This window comes from Lathamus discolor, chromosome 9, assembly GCF_037157495.1.
Source record: "Lathamus discolor isolate bLatDis1 chromosome 9, bLatDis1.hap1, whole genome shotgun sequence".
NCBI lineage: Eukaryota > Metazoa > Chordata > Aves > Psittaciformes > Psittacidae > Lathamus > Lathamus discolor.
The window spans coordinates 12,041,151-12,069,068 of NC_088892.1; the positions used below are offsets into that span (position 1 = coordinate 12,041,151).

The 27,918-nt window shown below is 39.4% G+C and overlaps 1 long non-coding RNA gene across 1 annotated transcript in view; it reads left to right on the forward strand.

Annotated features, from left to right (window-relative positions):
- The first annotated feature begins 3,698 nt into the window (after positions 1-3,698).
- LOC136019379 (uncharacterized) overlaps positions 3,699-27,918 on the forward strand; it is a 129,333-nt gene continuing 105,113 nt past the window's right edge. Inside the window, exon 1 of the long non-coding RNA XR_010614857.1 lies at positions 3,699-3,732. This is a non-coding gene — a long non-coding RNA (uncharacterized LOC136019379). The remainder of the gene's footprint in view (positions 3,733-27,918) is intronic.

The following is a 27,918-nucleotide window of genomic DNA, read 5'->3' on the forward strand; positions in this document are numbered from 1 at the left end:
CTTCCCCGGTGGTGTATGTGCCATATCAAGACCCGTGGTGGGAAGGTCTCGTATGCTGTTATCAGAGGTATCAGGCGAACTGTGACCTTTCTACCCTCGTAATTTTCACAGGGTCCTTGCGCCACGTTCTTTACGTGGGGCCGTGTAGTGGGGGTAATGATTGTCTGGATTTTGTGTTTCAGATACTGTAATTATGTGGAGTGTGCTTGTGGGGTCCCGTGTGTGTGTTGAGGGCAGAAGGTGTTCTGTGTATTTTTTGTTGTCAGGTTCGATAAAAGTTTAAGAGAGGGCGTAAAAAGGCAGTGAGATCCTTTTAGTTGGTTGATAACCGCGTTCAAAAGAACCTGCAGTCCGCTTCGGCTCCCAGCCTAAAGAGCGCCTGCAACACGCTGGGCGCATGGGAGGAGCCTTGCTTAGTGTGTTTAAAGTAACCTAGGGGTGAATGCAGGACTTGGAGGACAGATCGGTTGAAACAAGAACTGCCAACTGAAAAAGCGAGAAGGGCAGCACAACCACAAGCTTTATCAGCCGCCACCCAAGCAGCTTCAGGGTAGCAGAACAAGAAAAAAACCAACGAAATAACGAGATGAGGCTGACCTGAAAAAGGAAGGAGCCAGCGCAGCTCCTGTGTTTCCAGCCTGCCTGGCCCTTTAACTGCGGGTAGTGACACAGCAAACTCCTGGATTGTTAACACTGTGCAGTTTACTTCTGTAGCTGCTTCACGTTCCTTTTGCATCAGAATGCCTCTGCTTTAAGGAAACACTTTAAACGGTGTTCTTCTGAAGAGCTGATAATCTGGGGGAGGGGCTATATTTGTGTCCTTCTACCTACAGGTTCATGGCAGCTGCCCGCAAAGTTTTTCAAGCCTTACCATGAGCTCGACAGACTGGTGGAAAAACCCGATGCCTTAGCTACAGGAGCTGACCATGAATACCCCGAGCAGAATGAGATAGAGAAAAACAAATGATTGCAAAACATCACTTGGGGGGCAACTGAAAAGTAACAACTTGAATATGTGTGCTTATAAAGTAGCTATTATTAGAGGCTGTGATTTTGTGTATAAAACAACCTGCATTTACTAGCCAGTTGCTAATAAGAAACTACACCTTGTGTTGTATGGATTTGTCACTTGTATAAAAGAGATGCTAGAGCATGCAAATTTGCAGCAGCTGCTAGAAAATGCTGAGGCGAAAGCTAGAAAGATTCTGACAGGAGGGTAGTGTTATAAAGTAGGCATTGATAGTAGATATATGAAACAAAAAAGGGGGTGTTCAGGGTTAACTCCACAAGAAAGTATAGTGAAATTTTGTTATGTTTTGAGTTTTTAAATCGCTGGACGGAGGATGGACCTCCTATACAGCGCCATTTTGGGGGTTCTAAGAATTTTGAACAGGGGAAAGCTCATGTTAAAGTATGCAATCTTGAAACTCATGAATGGGAAGGCCCTTTCCCTTTAATAACCTGGGGACAGGGGTGTGCTTGTGTTTGCACAGATAAAGGACCTCGTTGAGTCCCTGCACCATGTGTTCATCCTGCCTTGTCTTCCTGTCTCTTCATCACAAGAGGACTGACCCTACCGTGGTTTCTCGCCCAGCCAAAAGAGAACATTAGCCAAGTTCAAGACATCCTGTGCCTGTCGGTTGCCACACCTATGAGTCCTTTCAGACTGTTGCTGGAAGCAATGGTGATAGTGATGTCTTTCACAGCCCTTAGATATCCTCCAACACTTAATTATGAAACTGTCATATAAGTATTAATGACCATATTTTCAACCCTCCTGTTTGTCTGAGGTGTCCTTTCGTAAGATACAGATGGAAGGGGGGGCACTATAAAACAAGTGGCTTTATCCCGGAAATGATGATGAACTGTATGTGCCTTTTATACCAAAGGAAGTATGAATGCGTGGGGCTTTGGAAAATGAGGTCTTGTGGTGCTTATTCCTAATGCAGTGCCTCAGTCAAATAAGTTTTGGTTTGGTTTGGTTTTTTTTGTTGTTGTTGGTTTGGTTTGGTTTGAGTTATTTTTAGCAATATTTGCCAGTTAGGTGTATTTCCAAGCAAGCAAAACTATTGAGTTTTAGGCTTCTGCCTTGTGCCTAGCCAACTAAGGAAGTCCCATCTTTGGAACTGAGATGACAATAGCATACCTAGGTGAGAGCCACCTTAGTCAGGCACAGGGGGCCTGAGCTGACTGCCTCAAGTGACACACCCTTGTGATGCCATCAGTGGTTTGGCTTGTTGTATATACATCTCATTAAGCAGAGATGTGTAGCCATCTACCAATGTAGTTGTGTGCCTCATTTGTAACATGAAATGCTTTGTGAAATTATTGAAGTATATTGAATTGTTAAAATTACTTACCAGATTATTAGAGCCAACCTGTTCAAAGACAATAGACTGCTCTGGAAACAAGAAGAAAAGACTGTGAGGAGTCCAGTAGTGAAAAGTGAAGAAAACAGAAAGTGATTAATTGCTCTATGACTTTTGTTGTTTGCTGGATGTAGGAATCTGTTGAAATGTGCAAATGTTGAATTTGTGAAACTAATTAGCACATGAGAATCCAGCTGTAATAGTAATCAAAACTTGCTGGTTCAACAGACTATGCTGTTTGTTTAGTATTAACACATCTTGCACATATGGCCCCCAGCTGATGATCTGGAACTGCTCATACCAGCAAGTTAGTACCAGGGGATTTAGAAGCCAATGTTTATTGGTGATAGTTGTGGAACCAACATGTGGTCTGAGTGGTGCTTCCAATGCTATTTCTGTCTGTCAGGGGGAAAAAAAGGCAAAAGTGACTGGTACTGCTCTCATTAGTCTCATGCTGTATGAAAACAAGGTACACTGAATAGATTTATTGGCTGAGATTTCTGTTGAAGGGGCCTTCAGTTGATGAATTGTGGCCTTTCTAGAAGCTGTAGCTGCAGCAACAAGGAAATATTGTCAGTTTTCTACAAGTCCCTGTTGAGATTTACATGCTCACATTTGTTTAATTGTAGCATCTTGCTAGCATTTGCTTTACATACTTTGTTTGTAGCAGCATCCAAGAATGAAAATTGTTTTACTTCCTTTGGAAACATGAAATCACTTTGATGTTGGCTCCCTCACAAACTGAACCAGGTTATCTTGTAAAATATACTTCAATAAAATAATTTTAAAGCATCTCTGTGATTTACAGGTCATAAATTGGTAAGTCTTAGTATATAAATTCAAAATGAGAAACTTCGATGTTTCAATGGAAAGAGAAGAAGAATCTATTTGGTATTATCTTAATAAATTACCTAAAGTAGTTACTGGATTACAAGTTGGCAAGTGCTTATAACTGACTAATAAGGCACTTTCAGGAGATCATTTATCTACCAGGCACAACTTCTGGTAAGAGGTTTTCCTTGATGTGAAAATAGAGCGCTTTTGGCATGATGCAGCTACCTTTGATCTCTGTAAATGACTAGCAGTAAATTCTGAATGTTGGAAGCTGACCAGTAGGACATCTTAGGGAAGGCAAATGGATGCGAAGTTACCTGCAGAGCATTAACAGGGCTCGTATTTTGGTGGGAATCTGTGCAAGGCACTTGATGGTACTTAGGCTACATCTTTGTAAAAATACATATAGTAAAGCAGTCTTCAAATGTGGCAGTGAAATTAGTCCTTTCACAGTGAATAAAGCAACCTAGACTGAGTGGATAATATGCTGATGCTGCATTCCCTTCTCTTCCAGTTTCACTTCAGAGTGGTAAGAATGGATTTTCTTAGTACTTTCTGAGGCATTTAAATTCTTTTAAGCATTTTTCTTCTACTTGAGTGAGATAATTCAGAAATTTTTGCTATGTTTCATCAAATGAAGGTTTTCAGATTCCTTCTTTTGATAATGACTTCACTTGTGATATTTACAACCAAGAGCACATATTTGTATTTGAAACTGCAGTGTCCTCTGTTTCCAAGGTTAGTACTTGCAAACTATTTCATGATATGACAGCCTTATTGCAGGAAAACTGCGTGCATGAACAAAAGTATGTTTAGTAGTGTGAGATGGAAACTGCTATTGTCTTGATTTCATAGTATTATGTGTTCCACATATTGTTGGTATATTTTTCTTAATATGTTGTGTTCCACACCCTTTTTTTTTAGTAAGCTAAATTCAGGACTTCTCCTGAATTCAGGAGTTCTCCTGCAATCTGTAAACTTAAATTCTACAAGAAACATATTTCATAAGAAATCTTACACCATTTTAATGAAGAGTATGTGGACGATGGAAGAAATCTTTCAGTTCTGGGAATTTTGTGTATTGATATTGTTGATGTTATTTGATTAAACCATGTACAAAAAAATAGACAAAAAATGTGCTTCTAAAGCTACTGTTCCTATTTAAATTTTTTCATAAATTTTATTTTCAGAACTAAAGGTACACACTCAGAATCCAAGTATGTTTGATTTACAGCTATTCTATATTTTCAGTAATGAAAAACCCCAGGTTTTACTACTATTATAACTGAATCTGTAAGCATGAAGTATAAAACTGACAAAGGAGATGCTGTTTTTCTCAGGATTCTTCCTTCCCCACAGCATTTAATCAAAGCCACAATGTTTATGTAATCACCTTGTAACAAACTAATAATTGTTATCTCCTTTCCATTTGACAGTCCTTAGACGCTTAGAAATTTAAAATTTCATTGCAGAGCTAGGATAGATTTGCTTTAGAATATTTTGTATCTATGGTATCTGTCTACAGTAGATACAGAATATGTTTACACATAATAAGACAAGTCTTCCTTGACTTATTCTTGCAAATAGTCTGAAGGAGTGAGCTCTACACTGTTTAGTCCAATGATAGTTGAATTTATTTTGTATATTTCTATATCCATCGTAATCAAATTACTACAGTTACAATGTAATTAAAATATAGAATACATGTACATAATGGCAAAGAACTAGTAGAACAAATCCATGTTCTGAAGCACATTCCTTGTCTTTATGCATGTAAACACCAACATTCAGCTCTAGGTGCTGTAGAGTCTGAAAGAAATATCTTACCAAGTTATGTGGCCCAAGTTTATACTGAAACTGTGACTTAGGTTGAGGCTGTGATCCATCAAACTGCTGGATAACATGCTTAAGTATGTGAGTAATCCCTTTGAAGATCAGTGAAACTACTCAAAGCTTAAGACCATTCACATGCAGTAGTATTTTGCTAGGTTCTGGCAAAACTTTCTACAAGGACGTGATGAAACACACTATAGTTTTAACATACAGTACATTTCAACAGTTGATCTGATGGTTTTATCTGGTAAAAATTCAAACATATGGACTTCTCATCTGTGTTTTATAACAGTATTCTTGAACTAGATGCAACTGTTCAACTACATACTTTCAGGAGGGTGAGTTTCATCTGTTAGCGGCTGTAAATAATAAGGTCTTTGCTGACTTCTAACACATGGAAGAATCAAGGAAGGTGGAAAATTATTCTGGTTGTTAAGGATAAGAACAAAAAAACCCCACCCAAATATTGCAAGTTGCGACAAAGAAAGTTCTTATTAAACTCTGGGGGAAGAAGGCGGAGCGGGGGTGGGGGTTGGGGGAGAGGAGGGGAGGGATGGAGGGATTAGTGGGTTAAGAAAACTCCAGAACAGGAAACTCCACACAACAACTGAACAGGTTGTCCAGAGAGGTTGTGTATTCTCTTCTCTTTCAAAGGTTCCCTGGACAGGTCCTGAGTAACCCAGCTTAGGCCTGTTTGAAGCAAGGTGTTCAGACTAAATGACCTCCAGAGGTTCTTTCCAACTCCAGGTGTTTCACAGTTGTAGCACAGTTACTACTGCGCTAGGAGAGGTAAAGGTGCAGAAGGGAATGCATTTAGCAAGAGCGAGCATAGCAGCCAGAAATAATTCTGCAATTATGTCCTCAGTAAGAGAAAGACTTGAGTTTGCTATTCAAGAGAAAATTAAAGCCATCCACAGCAGTCAGTAAAAAGCCTGTAGTTCTGATGGGGGTAGGGGGACCTTACTCCTTGCATTCAACAGTTGGCCATGCACTCAGGAAAAGAGAAGCTGGTGGTGGGAGAGCCGGCAAGCACAGCAGCTACACCAGCCCCAGTGACAAGTACAGCAGCATCATTTGAGAGTTCTGAAGGTTTTGAATGGCCTTTGGGTACACTTGGGACCTGCCTGCTGGTTGTGATGGGGATCAGCATGTTGGCACACAAACAGGGTGTGTTCTAGCCACAACCATTTTGTCTGATCTCAGAAGTTAAGCAGAGTCAGGTTTGCTTCTTATCTGGGGTTAGACGACAATATGGGAGGACCAAGAGATTTTCCCCAAGGCTGGACAGTCATGGGTGGCAGGGTGTGCGGGACAGTGTGAGTATCTAGTCTGCTGGGCCCCTCCAGTGCTTTGAAAGCATTGGAGATGGAAGGCAGCTCTATGGAGTCCCCAGCAACAAGCTGCAGAAACTGCTGAAGGGGACAGTGAATTATTTTGAGCCTGGTGTGCCCATGACATTTCAGGCCATCAGGGCAGAGATGCAACATAGAGATGGACTCATGATCGAGGGGTGGACTTATCAATGGACATTATTGCCCAGGTTATTCACGAGTCTGAACACTGCACACAGCCTCTCCTGCTCTGAAAGACTTACAAGAGATGGAGCCAGACATCATGGACCAGATGGACTCAGCAGCTTTATAGGGACTGGTCCATGCACTAAGATAAGAGTGCACTGAGATAAGAGTGATGGTATATTGAAAATGTGGGATTTGAGCATGATGTGAATGGCTGCTGAGGAAAATTCAAAGGAAAAAAGAGGCTTATATAAAATGGAAGCAAGGACAGGTGGCCTGGGTAGAGTACAGGGATGTTGTCCGGGAAGTGAGGGACCAGGTTAGGAAGGCTAAGGCCCAGTTAGAATTAAACCTAGCCAGGGATGTTAAGGATAATAGGAAGGGATTCTACAGGTACGTAGCAAACAAAAAACAGACTAGGGACAAAATAGGCCCTCTGAGGAAGCTTTCGGGAGAACTGGCTACGCAGGATTTGGAGAAGGCTGAGGTTCTGAATGACTTCTTCGCCTCGGTCTTCACTGGCAAAGGCTCTGACTGCACCACCCAGTTCTTAGAAAGTAGATGCAAGGACTGTGAGAATGAAGACCTTGGGCCCACTGTAGGAGAGGATCTGGTTTGAGACCATCTTCAAAATCTGAACGCACACAAGTCCGTGGGACCTGATGGAATCCGTCCGCGGGTCCTGAAGGAGCTGGCGAATGAAGTTGCTAAGCCACTGGCCATCATATTTGAAAAATCATGGCAGTCAGGTGAAGTTCCCAACAACTGGAAAAAGGGAAATATAACCGCCATTTTCAAGAAGGGGAAAATGGAAGACCCGGGGAATTACAGACCAGTCAGTCTCACCTCTGTGCCTGGCAAAATCTTGGAGCACATTCTCCTGGAAGGCATGCTAAGGCACATGAAAAACAACAAGGTGCTTGGTGACAGCCAGCATGGCTTCACTAAGGGGAAATCCTGCCTGACCAATTTGGTGGCCTTCTATGATGGGGCTACAGAATTGATGGATAAGGGTAAAGCAGTTGACGCCATCTACCTGGACTTGTGCAAAGCGTTTGACACTGTCCCACACGACATCCTTGTCTCTAAACTAGAGAGATATCAATTTGATGGATGGACCACTCGGTGGACAGAGAAGTGGCTGGACAGCCGCACACAAAGAATTGTGGTCAATGGCTCGATGTCCGGCTGGAGACCAGTAACGAGTGGTGTCCCTCAGGGATTGGTGTTGGGACCGGTCTTGTTTAACATCTTCATCGCTGACATGGACAGTGGGATTGTGTGTGCCCTCAGCAAGTTTGCCGATGACACCAAGCTGTGTGGTTCGGTTGATACGCTGGAGGGAAGGGATGCCATCCAGAGGGACCTTGACATGTTTGGGAGGTGGGCTGATGCCAACCTTATGAAGTTCAACCACGACAAGTGCAAGGTCCTGCACCTGGGTCGGAGCAATCCCAGGCACACCTACAGACTGGGCAAAGAAGAGATTCAGAGTGGCCCTGTGGAGAAGGACTTGGGGGTGCTGGTCGATGACAAAATGAACATGAGCCGGCAGTGTGCTCTCGCAGCCCAGAAAGCCAACCGTATCCTGGGCCGCATCAAAAGGAGCGTGACCAGCAGGTCGAAGGAGGTGATCCTGCCCCTCTGCTCTGCTCTTGTGAGACCTCACCTGGAGCATTGTGTGCAGTTCTGGTGTCCTCAACATAAAAAGGACATGGAACTGCTGGAACAAGTCCAGAGGAGGGCCACGAGGATGATCAGGGGACTGGAGCACCTCCCGTATGAAGACAGGCTGAGGAAGTTGGGGCTGTTCAGCCTGGAGAAGAGAAGGCTGCGTGGAGACCTCATAGCAGCCTTCCAGTACCTGAAGGGGGCCTATAGGGATGCTGGGGAGGGACTCTTTGTCAGGGACTGTAGTGACAGGACAAGGGGTAACGGGTTAAAACTTAAACAGGGGAAGTGTAGATTGGATATAAGGAAGAAATTCTTTCGTGTTAGGGTGGTGAGACACTGGAATCGGTTGCCCAGGGAGGTTGTGAGTGCTCCATCACTGGCGGTGTTCAAGGCCAGGTTGGATGAAGCCTTGGGTGGGATGGTTTAGTGTGAGGTGTCCCTGTCCATGGCAGGGGGGTTGGAACTAGATGATCTTGAGGTCCTTTCCAACCCTAACTATTCTATGATTCTATGTATGGAATAAGGGGTGGATACTGTCCTGGGTTCAGCAGTAGCAGTCATTTTTCTCGTTCTTGGTAGCTGGTGCAGTGCTGTGTTTTGACTTTTGGCCTGGGAACAGCTCTGATAACGCTGATGTTTTTAGTTACCACTCAAATGTTTTAGTCTGACCAAGGACTTTGTGAGTCTCATGCTCTGTCAGGGAGGAGGGGAAGCTGGGAGGAAGCAGAGACAGGACACCTGACCCAAACTAGCCAAAGAGGTATTCCATACCACAGCACGTCATGCCCAGGATGTAACTGGGAGTTATCCAGAAGGGCTAGGGACTGCGGGGTTGGACAAGGTATCAGTTGGTGCTCGGTTGGGTGGGGTGGGGTGGGGTGAGTTATCAGTCGGCTGGTGTTGAGGTGTTGTATTCTCTCCCCTTGTTATTTCCTTTATTATTATTATCATTGGTGGTAGCAGTAGTGATTTATGTTATACCTTAGTTACTAAACTGTTCTTATCTCAACCCGTGGTAGTTGCATTCTTTTCGGTTCTCCTCTCCATCCCTCCAGGAGTAGTTGGAGGGAAAGAAGAGGGGGGAGTGAGTGGATGGGCTGTGCGGCTGGGTTTAAACCACGACACCTGGCCACATACCAGTCTAAGCTTAATAGCTGGAGTTTTGTAACAGAATTCAGCTCACTGATGCACTAGTGCAATTCCAGATGCTATTTTTCTTAAGGAATATTTGTCTTAGTTCCACCTGAGAGCCTCTAGTAGTGTTAAGATGGAAGTGGAAGAATTTGTGAAATACTAAGTGTATAAGAAGTGTAGTGGACACTGTGGTGTGCTGGGCTGCATTTGTTCTTCCAGATACATACTTTCAGAACACCCCTCCAAAGTTTATAGTTTTTTGTCTTATTGCTAAATGCTTCTTTATCTTACACAATCACTTTAGCCTTTGTCTTTGATTCCTTAGGTTGAAAAACTCAAATAGGAGAGCCATTGCAGAAAACAAGTATGATAAATGTGTAGTTTTCAGTCTGAACCTTGGTCTTGCTATTTCTTTCTTACCTTTACTTTTAACGTAACAGGTTTCCACTTAACACAGTTGTTTTTATGCTTTTTTGCCTTGCCTATGGCAAAATTGAAATGTTGCCCTTCCAGTATATGATTTATGTTGTTCCTCACATTGAACTTCATAATTGCGTTCTCTAAGTTCGCTGTTTTTTAACCTTCAAAATGCCTACAGGTCAGCTTAAGAATGTGTGAAAACTGCTAGAGATAGGATTAAAACTAGTAGAAAAAAAAATCTGTATACTTCATCCTTGGCATACATCACATGCTTCATCAATTTAAGTATGTAATCTGTGTCTGCATTCTTAAAAACAAGTTCTTCCGTCACGTATAGATAAACTGCATTCTTCTATATCAGTAGGGGTTGCCTGTATGTGCCAAAGTGTGATGTGCAGTCTGTACCGTAGCAAGTCACTATAATGTCTTTTTTAAACTACTTCCCTGAAGATGTCAAATGTTTGGTTTCTTTTTACCTCAGTTCCTTGCAAAAGAATAAGCCTTTTAAAATATTCTTCCTAATTGTTCTGCTTTCAAATGATGTAAACCCACAAATTGCTGAATAATTCTAGTTGATCAGGAGTTATCTAACTATATAATTTATTGTCCATATTTCTTCAAAACAGAATTCTTTGTAGGCTAATAAGAGGCATTTTTGTCAAGAATGAGATTTCTGATTTAAATGAGAGGTACAACTCCTTGAAAATGCACCCTCAAAATGTAATTGGAGTAGGAAATCCACTAAGTTGAGGTGATGGACTGAATGGCATTATGAAAGGGAGTAATGTTTTCTGAAAACCTTCAGTAGCAACTAGTCAATATTTGTTTATTTACAGGACTGGAGAACACATGCAAGAAGAATTAGTTGCATAGGAGGAATGCAGAAACTCCAGGTTCATTCCTGTGATGCGACTCAAGTGTATGCTGTGGCTGTGTTCTATTTGCTCTGGCAGCAGATTTCCAAATTTCCACTGCTGTAAATTATGTTGTTTTTTTACATTACAGATATAGCATTTGAATTAGGGGTTTGACTTTATTTCTCACATCAAACAAATTTCCTCATCTGTTGCCAATCTGTCACTAGGTACACTGCAAGGCAGCTGGCTTAATCTGGGATTTTGGAAGGAGGATGGAAATCATTATAGTGTAAAGTGGGAAAATAAATGAAATCTTGATGATTTCTTGATTTTGCAATCTGATGGGGTCCATCTGTCAGAGAAGGGAAGGAACATCAGAGGGATGAGGCCCTCTGTAGCGGCTGGCTTAATCTGGGATTTTGGAAGGAGGATGGAAATCATTATAGTGTAAAGTGGGAAAATAAATGAAATCTTGATGATTTCTTGATTTTGCAATCTGATGGGGTCCATCTGTCAGAGAAGGGAAGGAACATCAGAGGGATGAGGCCCTCTGTAGACAGATAGAGCAACCTTCTGTTCACAAGCTCTGGTCCTCATGGGGGACTTCAGCCACACCAATATCAGTTGGAGGGACAACACATCCTGACAAAGAGGAAGTCAGGCAAAAATGCTGGGAGGCTTAAGAATCCTGCCACATTTATTTCTGTCTTTCCCAAACTGATGTTCAGATAATGAGATAATGCAAGTGGAAGCTTTCAGAAAAGCCATGAGCACACAAGTGCCATGTTTAGCTCAGGTATCTTGATAGCTGTTGGCAAACCGATTAGTTTTCCATGTCTGCTCTAATAAGGTGAATGAGGCAAATGCAGTTACCTTGAAGTTGAATGCAGCAGTATATATGATGCATATAGCCTGCATAATTCTACTGACTGGGGCAACATCTTAAAGACAATGTATTTAGTGGGCTTTGGAGAAAGAATGGAGAACATAACATAAAAGTAACATTTTAAGCTTGGCATAGTTCATATTGACATAATCTGTATTGTTTATGGTATCTGAAACCAATGGGTTAATTTACATCCTCCCTAGAACAAAAGTACTGTAAAGAACTAGGCCATGTCTCCTGGATTAATTATAGCTTTCAGTGACTGCATGTCTGCGTAATTGAACATATAAAATTTACCCCCAAAATATTAAAGGGCAGGTTGTAATTTCTGTCTCAGCTTTGAATTAATAATTTACTCAGGTTTTACATTATGTGGTTAATCTGTATACTTATGTAGTTACTCTTTGAATGGTAAGGAGTTCTAGAAACTTATAGCTTCCAGAAATAATTTTTAGCTGAAGTACTGTTTTAGCTATTTGTTATCAGTAAACAATTTTATGCCAAATCCCAGATAAAAAAGTGTGCAATAATTCCTCTTTTTGCTAAATTGTTGTTGCCTTCTGACAGAAGTAGTGAAAAATCTCCTCCTCCTTCCTTGTTCAGTGAGCATTTACTTTTCCTTTGCTGTGACTTGAGACAAGGGGGGCACAAAATCACAAAATGGAATATATAAACCTTTAGAATTAGTTTTGAGTAATGTTAAGTTTGATGGCTTTGTAACAGTAGCAGTGGAAAATTACTGAGGTGCAGGATACATGGAGAAAAAATAGAGTACAGCTAGAGAACATACTGAGAATTCTCACACAAGATAAATCGTTATAGTTGACATAGTTTTAAGAAAAACAATCTAGAAGAACAGGACACAGGGATAAGGAGTATCTGGGAACGGCAGGTGTCCAGGATGGGCTACAGCTAAACTAACTGGTAAGTAGGAGGATAGGAGTCTCTGGTGCTAATGAACCAATTAAACTGGTATAAACATCTACTGCGCATGCTTCAAAGGCTGCCAGAAGTGATGAAGATTGTTGGAAGAAGTAAACGACCCTCAGAGACCACCACCACAATTCTGTACGCATGCGGGGAGCTTTCTGGAAAATGATGTAATCAATACATAGCCTCAAGAATATGTATGTATGCCCAGTGACTATAAAAGGACAGCGTGTGTGGCAACTAAGATGACACACATTAGGTGGAGCTATCCCCCGTGTCTCTCAGCACCGCAATAAAGAATACCTGCTTGTCAGCTTGAAAACTTTGTTGGCAAGTTTGTTCCTGGAGTTTTCTCCAAATCAGACTGCATAATGAGTGCCTGCTGAGACAGCGTGTGTAATGCATACTTATATGCATAAAAACCATGGGAGCTCAGACTTTAATCCTAGCTCTCCGTTTACATGGAGAAAAAGAAGTTATGTGGGTGTTCCACTTATATTGTGGAAATCTCCTTGGGAGTTGTTACGCATTTCATATAATTTAAAAATAAGATGTTTTTTTAAAGTTGGTTTGAATGTGTGTTGGGATGTGACTCAAGATGAACCTCAGGAAACACCTGAAAATTAAGTATCTGCTTTATAAATATGAAATTACAATCCATTATTGAGGAAATTACTCATTTTCTGTTTTCTAAAAAGCATTTGTTGATTGTGCTCAAGTTATTTGTATTTGCTGTTTGGCTTTAAACCCAGAGCAGAAACAAGAACCTTGGATCTGCTTGATGTTGAGCAGTTCTTCACAGGCTGTGTATACAAGTGTTCTCTCCAGATTCTGTCCAATTGCCCTGGACTTCCAGGTTCTGTAGTTGTATTCAACCATAGGTCGAAACCAAAAGATTTCAAAATCCCATTCTACCATGAAGCCTCACTTCTGCTACAAGCAGGTGCTAAAGCTATTAGGAGGTTTGGGGGCTTTTCCCAATCTAGTCAGGTGCCAGTATGTCTGAAGAAGTAGCTCTTCGTTAGTGTATTGCCTGATGCCTAATAGCAAGGACACTATCTATGGAGCTGTAGTTTCTCAAAAGTGAAGAAGGGTATTTGAGAGACAGTAGCTTAGATGAAAGTTCAGCTTTCTCTCCTTACTGACATAAATGAAACCGACAGTAGTAAGTAAAGTATTATGGTTGTGTTACAATCATAGAATCGACTAATTTGGAAAAGACCTTTAAGGACATCAAATCCAGCCATTAACCCAGGACTGCCAAGACCTAAGGGCCTCATCTGCTTGGTACATCTTCAATCCTGTGTTCTTAACCACACCCAATTAGACATAATTTAATCCTCTTTTTCTTTCTAGCAAGCTTTTTACCTTTATTTTAGGTGTCAACAATATCTTAAGCAAAATGCAGTTGACAAAGTGAATTTCATTTAAAATTATGTTTAGATTTAGTTCCTTCCCAATGGTTTGCATTATAAATATCAGTAAAGGTGGAATGAAGAATCGTGTCAGCCACGGAAGTTAGCTTTCTAGACCCTACTGATTACTTTGGTTAACGGGACCAAAGTTTAAGGAAATTAACAAACATAATCCACAGAGCATCCGTTCTTAGATACATTTCATGCACCCAAAACCATGGGTTCTGCATTTTTTCAGAGATCTTGTGCTTCTGTGAGTTATTGCTGTTCAGGGGAAACACACTTGTTCTGGAGAGCTACCCCAGTGAACACTGTCTGAAAAGCTGAGTATCTGATAATATCTGCAGGAAAATAACTCCCAGAATCAGCAAGACTGTAACAAGACTTAATTTATTTTAGCTTTTGTAAAAGCTTTTGATTACACAGCAGCTGCTAAGATCTAAACTCCCCCACGCTTTTCCAGGCAGTTTTTGTAGTTACACATTCGGCAGTGTTTGTAATTTTTTGTCCATTCCCCCAGGCACATTAAAAATCACAGACAAGGCCTGCAACCTTGTGGGGGATGAAAATGGGGAAATAATGATATTTGAGAGATACTTCTTATAGGACAGCCTTAAAGTGCTGTATGTGCAGGTAAGAAAATTCCTTGTCCTTTGCATACTGCAGCAAGCAACTGTTTTGACCTTAATGGTGCCATCTATCTGGGAGCTGGCTGCCATATAAATAGAGCAGGTAGAGGGAATGTTAATATTTTCTGAAAGAGGCAAACTGTAGATCTAACAGATGCAGGACAGTCTTACCTTGAATTTTGCTTTGGCTAGAATGGAATCCAAACTTTACGTTACTTCAAGGGCTGTAACTGCAAGTTATGAACACATTAATAATGCCTCCACAGTACATAAGTTTCTGTTTTTCTGTAGCAAAGGGTGAGGCAGACCCATGACATTTTCTCATCATATCAGGGTATTTATTCCCAGGTCTTTTTTGCTCTTTAAGCTTTGTGATCAAATAAATCCCTGTGTTGGTGAAAAAGTGCCTTACCTGGCAAAAATAACAATATAAAATAAATAATAATAACTAAAAGCATTTTGAATATGCATGCATGATGTGTCATGGGGTGACTGCAGCGTAGGACAGGAGTGCTGCTGTGTGCCAGTTTAAATGCTGTTAAGCAACCGAACATTTTTAGGAATCTTTTTCCTGAAGTAATACAGGAATATTTATTACAAATATCACAAATTATTAACATATTAATTTGAAAAGTGATGACAGATCATTTCACTCAAATCAAACTTAATCAAAACCATTTTGATGATCATGTTTCGTTCTTTAGATATAAGGTGGGCTGCAAAAGCATAACTCTCGCTCAGAGTATTCAAAATGAATCTGGTGCCTACTGCTCTGTAGCATTACTGTTCAGACTTACTGAGACTAATTCAGTTAAACTAATGGATGTGGGTATATTCAACACTTCTTTCTTTTTTAAAAAACATTTTTAATCAGTATTTTTCTCATTAATATCACTTCACTATTTTACTATTTTACAATCCATCTCAATTTTCACACCTAGATAGTTGTTACATACTATATGGGATAAAAGATATTTCTTATTGGTAGTAATCAGTTTCTAGTTAAACTATATGGTAGGAATTGGAAACAACTATTAGGGAATTTTATTCTGACACTGAATCTTTCCTATATTTTTCTGTTAGATTTATAGAGGCTTATATATTCTGTGCCTAAAAGTTTCAGAAATCAATATTAATGTAGCTGTGACAGTCAAATCCTGTAACTCAGTTAACATACAATGCATTATGGTGCTACTTGAAATACTAGTGTTATACCAAGAAAGTTACTATTGGACCGCAAGTGTGTAAAAATTTGCAGTAGATAACTTCAAATGTTTATCTAGCACAGGAATGCCAGGCTCTCAGCCTGTCCCTTTCAGAGCAGTCACCTTTCATTAGTCTGTTTGATCTCACCTGCTTTTGTGTAACTGCAGTTAGAACCAAACTACAAATGCCATTGTTTTGAAGACTGTAAAGCAGGCATCCTCTCACCTCTGTGCACAGGATAAAAGCATGTATGGTCAAGAGATGCACTGCCTGGATCAATGCAGTGACAGAAATTTAAGCTCATGTCACTGCAGTATGGTTTAAAAAAAAGGAAGTTACAGCTGTATAACATTTTGCAGATGCATTTATCTCTGCTGTGCATTAGGGATTAAGAGGACATCATTATAATTTGTGCACAGCTTTGTGTTTGCTGTGAAAAAGCTTGCTTTATAATTTATGCACTGTGATTTTGCAAGGGGCACCCAATAGAGCTGCAAAGTGCAAATGTGGTTTGATTACTTTTTAAGGAAAAAATCTTAAAATTAATGTGACAGGATTTTTTTTTTTTAAGCTAACACATAAATTAATCACCTTCTGAGATTATTTTTTGAAAATTTTATGCCATTTTAATACAAGGACCTTTTCTTACCACAATGGATGAATGAATGCATTGTCAAAACTGCATTCACTATAATATGACATCCATTTAATGTCTTTATCATCAAATTAAGATCAAATGCAAAAGGCTAATGAATACATTCAGTACTGAAGTGTATTTTCCAGGGATGACATTTTCATTTCCATGGAAAAAATTAGAGAACTGCACATTAGCACTGTGCCTCCCTCTATTTCTGAAATTCCCTTCAATAAGGAAATTAACTTGTGGAATTTGGCAGATTTTCCCTTAACTATGAGATAAAGACCATACATAAACAGTAATATCCTGTTGTACTTGGTACCAAATGAGCTGACATTTATTGCCACCGAATAGAAATGTGTAGTCTGGCTGTTTGCATAGTTCATGCTTGAAATTCCAGAAATAACAATATTGAAGTAGACCACTTCAGAGGTGGTTGTTCATCATGAGAGAACTTTCTGACTGTTTGCTGACTGCTGATCTTCACACTCTTCTACATTTACAGCTTCTTTGAAATCACAAGAGAGACATATGCTTTGGGAAGAATGTATTTTTTGCTTAAAGGGCAGGTGTGTTAAGTCATCATTTCATAGTTAAGAGTTATGGTTATCCGTGGGCAATATGGGTTACTTTGAAAGTGGAGGGGTGATAGCTTTTGGCATAAAATCTGGAAGTATTACAGTAATATTTCATATCCTTGCTTATTGATCTGTGTGTACCATACAGTGCTTCTTAAGTAAATATTAACTTTCACAGAATGATACATCTAGTGTCTGTACTATTGTTGTTTAAGGATATTACTTACCACTAAATTCTCAGGAATGTCTGTGAAATAAGTCTGGAAGTTGTGGTTTAACCCCAGCTGGCAACTGAGCCCCACACAGCTGCTCGCTCCCCAGTGGTGGGATGGGGAGAAAATTGTAAGGGTGAAAGTGAGAAAACATGTGGGTTAAGATAAAGACAGTTTAAAGGGTACAGCAAAAGCTGTGCACGCAGCAAAGCCAAACAAGGAATTCATTCACTTCCCATGGTCAGGCAAATGTTCAGCCATCCCCATGACAGCACGGCTCTGTCACACATAACAGTGACTTGGGAAGACAAACGCCATCACTGCTCACGTCTCCCTCCTTCTCCCCCGGCTTCCCATGGTGAGCACGATGCCACATGGTCTGGGATATCCCTGGGGTCAGTCAGGGTCAGCTGTCTTCTTGTGTCCCCTCCCAACTCCTGGTGCACCCCCAGCCTCCTCGTTTGTAGGGTTGGGTAAGGAGCAGAAAAGGCCTTGACTCTATGTAAGCGCTGCTCAGCAGTAACAGAACATCCTTGTGTTATCAGCACTGCTCTCAGCACAGATCCAAACCATTGTCCCATGCCAGCTACTGCGGAGAAAATTAATTCTACCCCAGCCCAAACCAGCACATAAGTGCTGTTAGTTTTGCAGCAGTGGAAATTGAAACACAGACACACAAATGCTGTCTCTCCTTTGGCCTTTTCTTTTCTGTTTCTCCTCTGGATTTTTTTAACACAAAGACCAGATGTTTCTAAATTAGATTTAATCCATTGTGGCTTAAAACCTGTGTTGGGTATTCCTACAGAAGGGCCTTGATTGTCAAAAGCTCATAGTAAATACTAGGAGGGAGAACAGTTATCTTTCCATTTTAACACTTGTCTATCACATTCTTTATTTCTTTATAACACTTTGCTTGTGCCCTACTTGGTTAGTCTTAAGATAAAGAATAAACAGACACTGCCACTACAGTTTATCCATCCTTAACTTTTTTTTTTAGCATGTGGTGAACAACCACTCTCAATTGTGTTTGCTTTTAAAGCCTGCATTCTCAGGACTTGAGCTTTTATAGATTTTGGTTATTAACATGAGTTTTATTTTGCCATCTATGAATTAACTTGCATGGAAGGGCTTGTGCACCTCTGTGATACTCAGTATGAAGAATGTGAAATAGGCAAATTGTACATTTGTTTTGCTGTGCATTTCAGCGTGGATTCGTTATTCAGAGGCCATATCTCTCTCTTTTTGAAGCATATAATAAATCTGTGCACTTCATTTGGTCTTTGAAAGCAAAGTGGTATCCTCTAGATGTGAGTAGGTTTCATAATACAGGATATGAAGCACTCTGTATGGATGCTGGTTTTAAACTCTTGTTTCTGTTATTTTAATGTCTCTATAGCTTCTATGTCCCTTTCCTCAGCTGTTGATGCCTTGCACTCTCCTGGGTGTCAGTGGAAATCCATCTACTTTGTTTCCAACACACCAAAATGCAAGCAAGTAATTAAAAGGTTTCTAAGAGAAAATATTCATTTTGGAGGCCTATGTACTCAAATGGTATATTCTGTTAATATCAGTGTACCTCGTTATCCCATCCTTGATCTGAGGTATGGTTGGAAAGAAAAATGAAATTGAGAAAGAACAATTAAAATTAATTGTAACAAAAAGGACAAAATATTTTATACACATGTATATGTAGAACATTTAAGCAGAAAATACCTGGTCTGACAGTGAAATTGTTTACTACACGTTTGCTCTGGAACAGTATTTTCTCATCATTTCTCTCTGCTAAAGACAGATGAGATGTGATTATATTTTCCCTTATCCATCAAAACTTATCTTGGTTCAATTATTCCTTCATTATTTTCTGTTTAAGTTTATTGATTTGAATAATACAGTGATAACCTGTGAAGAGTCAGATGAGGGATCTTCATGGTTCACAATTCTGTGAAGTATGATTTTGTTTGGTTTTCCTTTATTAAGTATCTATTTATAAGCTGATTATGAACATATATTTGTGTTAAAATATTGATATTTTCTCAATTACTGTCCAACTGCCACAGGCAAGTCACTGGAGACCAGAGTTAGTTTCTGATATTTCTTACATTAAGAGCAACAAAGGAAAAAAAACCCCACAACTAAAAATACCTGTCATGACCAAACCTAATCTTTTTATGCCTTTTATAATAAAAAGCACAAAAGTTGCAAGTTAGTGTTTAAAAGCCCTTTGCAACTTACAGTTAGTTTATAAAAAAGCCTCCTGAATTGTCACTGTTCTCTGGAGCTTGCTGGGCAATGACCTTACCTGTTCCCCTGGTGTACAGTACCCTGCACCTCTGCCTGGGTTCCCTCCTGCTCATTCCACTGCTCCACCAGCCCTCAGACACCTGAAGGGCTGGAAAGATGTAACCATCTGCTTAAGATATGTGCTACCTCTGTTTCTTTTGTTGTATGTAAAATTAGACCTAACCATAGAGAACAGTTCTATTTTTGTTTGCTTCTAATTTGTACTGATAGCACGTTCTTTGTTCTTTTCTGTGAATGACTAATCCATGAAAAATGTCCATGCTGCTATGACTCAGGCAAGCTTCAATTGAACACGCATCTGAACAAGCAAGCATCTTTTGCCAGGCCTCCCTCTCTGCCTGGGGACTCTGACAGGAGCAGTTACCCTTGTGTCTTCCCCTTAGTCTTCTCCTCTTCTTAGCTAAGCACTAATTAAGCAGGGCTCTTCCTTTTTTGTTCCTCCTTTGAAGTCTGTTGTTGGCCTTTGGGAGAAGCTGATTAGGTACCCAACAGCCCATTAGCTTCTTCCAGACTCATCTAATGGGGTGTACAAACCCTGTATTATGCCACTGCAAAATCGTCCCACTGGGAGCAGAAGAACAAAAAGGTTGTGGAAAGTAGATTAATAATCTCCTACCCCTTTCCAGTATTACATATATATATAGCCATCCGTACACAGTCTGTCAGGCATCTATGTAATCACCCCAGCACGAGCAGAGCAGAACCTTTTCATAGTGTCTATTAGAGCTGCTGATCACAGAAAAAAAACCCCACTGAAGTATAATTCAGAGAAGACTCTGCAGGAGAGAAACTTTGCATAAGTTTTCATTAATTTTAAGAACTGTTTAAAGTGCCATAAGTGACTTTTCATTATATCTCAGTTAATGGTATCGCCTTCTTTATGCTTCTCTCCCCTGCTTTATCTGCTCCATACAGCTTTGCTGATAATGCCAGAGGAGAATTAGTGGGAAATTTAGAGGTGAAGTGTAGAATCATCTTAAGCAGACACTACTGTAACATATCTAAGTTACTTATATATATATTACATGGAGGACTAACCCTTCTTCATACATTCCTGAGTGATTAAAATACAGGATGACGGAGCTGCCTCTACAGGTGGGCTCTGGGCTGCTCAACAAAAATGGATTACCATCCTGTGTGCAGATTATTACACTGTCTTTAGGATTCTGCTAAGAACTGTGGAAATGAAACTAAACTACAGCAACTCTGTTTTGTTCAGTGTCTTGCATGCTATAGGACACTACTGAAAAAAGGTCTAGAAGTATGATCTTCCCAGCATTTATACTCAGGGTTTTTTTCCCTCTTAGAAAATGCAATTTTTCAGTTAACAGCTGATTTAATAACAAATACATATGTCAGCCATTATTCCAAAATATTTTTTTCATTAATAAGACTTTAGGCTAAAACTTTATACCCTTTTCCTACGTATGCAATGTAAAACTGCTTGAAAACTATTTAATTCCATCTAATCACTTCCTTGAATGCTGTATCAACCGTCTGAAAATTAGATGCTAGAAATGAGTCTTAAGAACCTGAAGTTGGTAAACGGTGAATACACTTAGTGCCTTATTTTGTATTTTATTCATAGGCAGCTGAGCTTTGGTAGTTTCTGCAAGTCTCTGAGCTTTATTATATTCACTGTAGTATTAACCTATGTTGATTCCACTTAAATTAGCCTAGTCCAAGTCAAAGCAGACAGACTGAAGAGATAGCGCTTGAGCTGTGAAGACTTACTGTAAAGCATGGTTGTGCTAGCATCTGACAGTATCTGTTTACTCTTCAAGGCCGTTCAGCTGGAATATAAAGGTAGGAGTTTGGGATGTGTATGGGCCTCTGACTATCTGTAGCAGTTGAACTAAAACACAGTTCTGTTGTAAAGAGACTGATAACTGAAAATGCTTGACTGATTCATTTAACTTCAAGCTGGCATATAATATATACTTACAGTTCAGCATCAGTTCCAAAGCATTCATCTACATTTGATGCTAACTGGTACAGTTGTGTTTGTTGAAGTGTAGCATCAGAACCTTAGTCTTATTCTCATTCTTTGTTTCCTGGAAAGGAAAATCCAGAGAAAAGGTTTTCAGTTAGTAGTGCATGCATAGTCTGAACTTAAAAAAAAAAAGCTGGTTTGCAAGTCAAAAAAATTCAAATTGTGTACTTCAAATACACCTCTAAACTGTGATTTCCTTTCAATGCGAACAGCAATTTGCATTTTTCTGTCTTTCTTCTTAACACTTTAAAAGGATGTGACATTTTTTTAAAGAACTGGGAAGAACAGACATTAGAATTGAAAGAGTGGAGTGGGTAATATTTACAAAACCAGTTTATTCAACCCCTGGATGAAGATTGTCCAGTAAGATGAGCCTAAGTTTTGCAGAAAGGAAAGTGTGCTATTTATTGAAGGGTCTATTCTTTGCTATCAAGCTTGATGGATTAATTAAAGGAAAAGGAAGAATTTCATTAAAGGCACATTTCAAAGTTGGCATAAGGGATACATCTCTACAAGGATTTCCACTGAACAGGAGGCAATCTGTATGCCACTGAGTTGGGATCTGAATTCTCTCTGTACAAAGATGGTGATTCTTTTTCCCTTGTTTTAATGCTACCCATTGCCAAATGCTATTTATCCTCTCATTCAAGAAATAAACATTTATTCACTTATTACTGTGTACAGTAATCCTAAACATTCTGAAAACACATTTATCATCAGCCTTGCTTTTCTTGCATGACTTTAGTAGGACTGTGTCCTTCCTTCTACTACAAAGAATTACTACTCAAGCATTTTTGTTAGGGGCTGGTAGGTGATTTACTATCATTTTTCTTTAAGATGAATGAAGATAGCTGAAATTCTTTTGTGACTGCAACCTTTCGCCCACTACTGTTTTTATGCTGTTCCTCTGTTGTGCCCTGTATTTGCAGTCTGCATTCCATCCCACTCTTTCTCAGCCATACACGATGACAGAAATAGAAGCTGGCGATGATCAATAATAAGTAGTACAGAGAAGGAAATTCAGATCTGGAAGAATGCAAACAGAGGCTCTGTTGCTAGTCTCACAGGTTTTATTCCATATTTCTACCATAACACCTTTTTGTAGCTTCAGGATATCTCTATAATGTAACTGTGTAGTAACAACACCTTCAGTTGCTTAGTTTCCTTTTCTTTAGCAACCACCTATCAGATTGTTAAATAGCACCATTTTTTTACCGTGTTATGTACCTGGGATTTGGGAAGGGAAAGGTATGTAAAGGTTAAACATACTGATATCAGACAGATAGGAAGATAAGAAGTTGAGACAGTTTTTCTCTTGTAAACTTGAAAAGAATCCAGGAGCATGGACAGAACATTTTAAGAAGAGATAGCTAAAAAAAGGAGCTACACCTTTTTTTTCTTGTAGATATTAATGTACCTATTCTCAGAAGGACTAAAAGGCAGCTTCCCAGTGACAAGCACAATACGCTTTTTCACACAGTTTTATTAGTGTGCCTGAGCTGTGACCTGTAGCAGCTCTGTCCCACTGAAGTGTTGAACCACTTACAGTATTCCACCAGGAAGCTGTGTATGACCTGCACCACTGTGGTGTTCTGTGCAGACAGAAACTGAAAAAGAAGGCTGCAGTAAGTGGCCACAATGCTGTTGTTTTCACAGAGGGGAAAAAAAGGCTGGGTTTCTTTACACAGTTGAATAACATAATTTCTCCAAAAATCTTACCATGGCGTACACTTAGTCTTATATTCCTTTGTTTCAGTGTGATCCTTAAACTGCTGCTCTTTATTCTTTGTGATGTTCTTCAGTCTGTTGCCAATTTATGTTTCTTCAGCTGTCTTTTCACTTATTTCTCCGATACAATCCATGTGTTAGCCTTTCGTTTATAAGTTTGTACAATCAATGGGAAGTGTATCACTCTGCTTACTTGGTAAAGTAGCTTACCTCAGGTGCATGGGGCTTTTCACCTGGAAAGAACTTGTTGTCAATGCCTCAGGCTGTTGTTCCTGTTTCTGGCTTTTTACAACTATCCTTGTAAACATGAACTACATCTACTTGTAGAGTTAAATTTTGCAAGAGGGCTTTTATCTTCCAATTACAAGAAGAGGTAGTTGGTTCATACCTCTAAATGTAGTATATAAATGCAAAGTTATAATATATGATTTTGTGATGGAGCATTTAATTATTTTGTTTGGGTTTTTTTCACAGAGGTATTTTAATATGATTTAGTACACTAAATTTCTTTTTTCTATTTTATCTTCAAATAATGTATCTACTTTTACAGTCAATAACAGTGTATTTCAGGCTCTCTCTTTTGCTAGATTATTTTCTGTGCAGGTTGTGATACTTACTAAACTGCTGTCCAAGTGACTGTGATCACAACTGTTCAGAGTGTTATAAAGGAGCAACAGTGGCTCCCTGTTCACATCTCAGTTTTCTGTGAGTTGAACAAATGCATTGCTGCATCCCTGAAAAACAGGCCTCAAAACCATCTTCAGGATCCAGCTTTACAAGAGGGATCTAATAGAAATGCCTTATCATGGTGCTTTAGGGTTTGCCAAAGCTTATGTATTCATGCACATCTGCTGCTTAGAACATGATTCAGAATCAGCTGCTCTTCTGAACAGATTCATGCTGTAATCATAAAAGGACAACCAAATTATAGCTGAGTCAGCAGACACTTTTGTATTAGTGATATGAATAGGCTTCAAGCCAGCAGTGGTCATAAAAATAACTGGATATTTGTACATGAGTGGAACATGTGTGAGTCTGTATGGTGGAAAGCATAGAAAGGAGGTCTCTTGAATGTATATCTCTAAACGATAAAAAAGAGGTTTGAGGTGTGTGCAATAATCAGGTCCATTTTCTATCACTTGATATTGTACTTCATTCTTTTCAAAAATGTTCTCTGGTTTTTTAGAACTTTTGTAAAAATGTATTTTCATTGTGTGATTACAGTTGGATTACTTTATAGATCTGCCTTTAAATTTTTTCTGTTTATTCATTTGGCAGCTTCTGCAGATGAAAATATCTGTGTGGTATGGATTATACCAGCTGTGACCAAATTCCACTGTAGTGACTTGAAGCATTTTCATTATGTTTACTTTGTCTCTGGAGCCATTGAGTTAGTTCCAGATTTAGTATTAAGTCTTCCCAGTAGCTTGCGCCCTGGGTAGCCTCAGATATTATCCTAAATATTTACAAGAGAGGGAACTTTCCTAAATCTTGGGAGATTTGAAGGATAAGCTCAAGATTTGGAGATAAACACAAGATCTGGAGATAAACACAATGTAATTATGTGTTAAGATTTTGGGGTTTGTTTCAAAAGCAGCAACAAACATTTGAGGGAACCACAGAACTTCAGCATGGCTGAGGTGGGCCAGCACCCCTGGAGTACACAGCCCAGCCCAAGGGTAGCTACAGCAGGATGCCCAGGACAGCGTCTAGTTGGGTTTTCAACCTCTCCAAGAGTGGTGACTACGCAGCCTCAGGGCAACCTGTTCCTGTGTTCAACCACCTTTTTCTTAGCTTTAAACTTGCATTGTAATTGTGTTGGATGGAATTGATGGAATGGTAAAATTATGGAGCCTCTAACTTTTAAGTCTCTTACATACAACTTGGGTTTTGTTAACATCTAAATGGCAATTGTGTTCTTCAACTATGCTTAATATTCAAATTAAAATGTCTGTCTATGTTGTGGCTATTCTGTGCATAAATGCTGGCCATTGTATCTCTTACTGAGAAATTTCTACAACAGTAATTCTTCTCATGAAAATGCACCAATTCTTAATATACTTTAAAGATTAATAAATCTTTGGCATCCTTACAAGGGATTTTAGTATTAGCATTTCCATACTTGTAATAAAACAATTTTCGTGCAGGTAAACTGGTGATCTGCATAGCGTGGTACACTAAGTCACCAGCAGATGGGAATGCAATCCAAGAGTCTTGATCATCTCTTCCCTACCTCTAACTTGGTAATAAAATCAAAACAGAAGTTGCCAATAAACTGTACAAAGTTGTCTGATGTAACATATGTTTCAAAGAAATGTAACGTTTACCATTTAGAATAACAGAAAATCAAGGCATACTTTTTCTTGGCAAAAATCATCCCAAAGTAGGTTCTCAGCTCTGAAAATACAGTATTCTGTTACTTATGTGTGTACTCAATACTGCACTGTTTGTATACCTAAAAGTTGTTTGTGTTGAAGTACTTACCTTGGCACTACAACATTCAGCCATGGTTTGAAAGCAGGTTGCAGCTGCTACTGCCGTGTAAGTTACCAGTCCAGGTTTATATTTGGTACTTACTTGATTTCCTCTCTTCTATCTGCTATGGTACGTAATGAGGCAGGTGAATTCTGTGAGGGCAGTTTTTACTGCCACTGCTTAATGCTATTTAGAGTTCTTGCAGTTAAAGCCAAAGCCATTAGATGGTGCCATGCTGTAACCAGAATTTCCTCTTCATCTGCTTAAAACGAGCTGTATGTTTTATCTGGAATGATTTTAAATGACTAAACCTATTCTTCCGGGGCATTGAATTGTACTGGTCACCCTTAGTCACTACGTGCAAAACCCAGACGATAAATTAAATCTATAGAACTTTTTTATTTATTTCAATGCAAAGACTGCACCACACAGAAAATTCAACAAAAGAGAAGGCAATGATGGCAGGCCAGATTTACTGCCCCTTTTTCAGTTGAAAGCAGTGTGCAATCTAAATGATTTACTTGTTTGCTAGCCCTGCATGGTGCTGTCTCCTGGGTTATCATTCACCTAAATGGCCAATGTAGTACAATGAAAATGATAGTGCAGTTACAAATTCACAGCAATTTACTGGTTAGAATCTGAAACTGGTAAATTATTTAATTTCCATTTTTTTTTACTTAGTGCTCAAGGTTGAAAACTTAGGCATGGAAAGCTAAAAAATAGAACAGAATTTAGCAGATTTAGAAGACCAGTTTGTAAAACTATGGTGGCAAAATGGTGGGTTTATTGTGTCTGCAGATGTTACATTCTTAGGCTTTTGTATAGCATTTGACTTACTACTGTGTGACATGTTTATTCTGATAAAAAAATAACACTACAATATCAACAAAGCACATCTTAAATGAATTAAGTGCTACTTAGCTGGCAGATTTCAAAAAGTAGTTGTTATTTGGGGAATCATCATTTAGGTTTTAACCATGTTTGTATGGGAGAGGTATGAGGCCTGACTCCCTGCATTTTCACATGTGAATGATAAATATAAAATCATTGCTAGTATCTAAGGATGATGTAAAAATTGTTAGGGTCATGACCTGGTCAGGGCACCCATGAAGAGGAGTTTGGGTTGCTCTATGACCTCAACCCGTGCAAGCAAATCTACCTATTCATTTTAGCTAGTACAGACAAGTGTGGGGTTATAAACCTGGGCAGTTAGGAACAAACAGTGCAATCTATATGAAAATGGCGGCTTTATTGTGAGAAGTGAAAATGGAAAATAATCCATAGGTGAATTTTAATGATGATGCAAATGTAAATCCTTGGTTTTGAAGGAAGATTCTCCGCTGCCACTTCCATTAGTGCACGGCCATGTGGTCACCCAAATAAGGGCTAAGTATTTTCTTTGGTAGGTCAGTTTTAAGCTGGATCAGTTCCCTTATCTGGCTGAATATGTGGCCTCAGAAGCTCTTGTGCTTGGCATGGTTGGGAGCTGGGGAATAATTGGATTGCTTTTTTCAGTGGAATTCATAATTGATTATGAAAGCAAACCTTGTTACCACACAATTCAGCAGCAGCTCCCATTAAGAAGCCTTGAATAACACTGCAGAATAATGTGAAGAAGCTAGGTAAAGGATTGTATGTATCTATACATCTGTAATTTTACAAGAATTTTGTGTCAAGAGTGATTCAATGGTTGGAGAAAACCTTTAGAGGGGAAAGGCTTCAACATTAGTACCTGAAGGATATCAAAGAAGGACTTTATTACAATGTATAGGGCAGCCCAACCAGTAACAAAGTTCATCACTGTCTGGTATGGCTACCCTGAATCATGACAATATTTAGCAGTATGCTGACTACATGACCACCACAAATACTGAAAGTCCAGGTGCAGCAGTATGTATTCATAGCATCTGGTCATTGGGCAGGTACCTTCTGTTGGTATCTGATTAAAATCCAGGTCTTGTCAATCAGAAAACTCCCATGGATGTCAGAACATTTGAATCAAGGTCAGGTTTGATTTTTCTTTGCATTTTCTTTAGACTTGCATTGAGACAGTATGATAGACATTTAGCCTTTTCTTTATTGATACTCTGTATCCTAGGGAGAATAAATTCAAGGTATCTGTTCTAGGAAATAAGGAGAAAATAAATTCAAGATACTTTTTGTTAGGCTTTATTTCCTTTGAAATTCTAAAATAGAAAGACTTTTGAGAGACCCATCTCAATTCTTTTTTTTTTTTTTTTTTTTTGTTCTGTTTGGCTACCAAGCATTTTATAAAACAGAATTCCTCAGA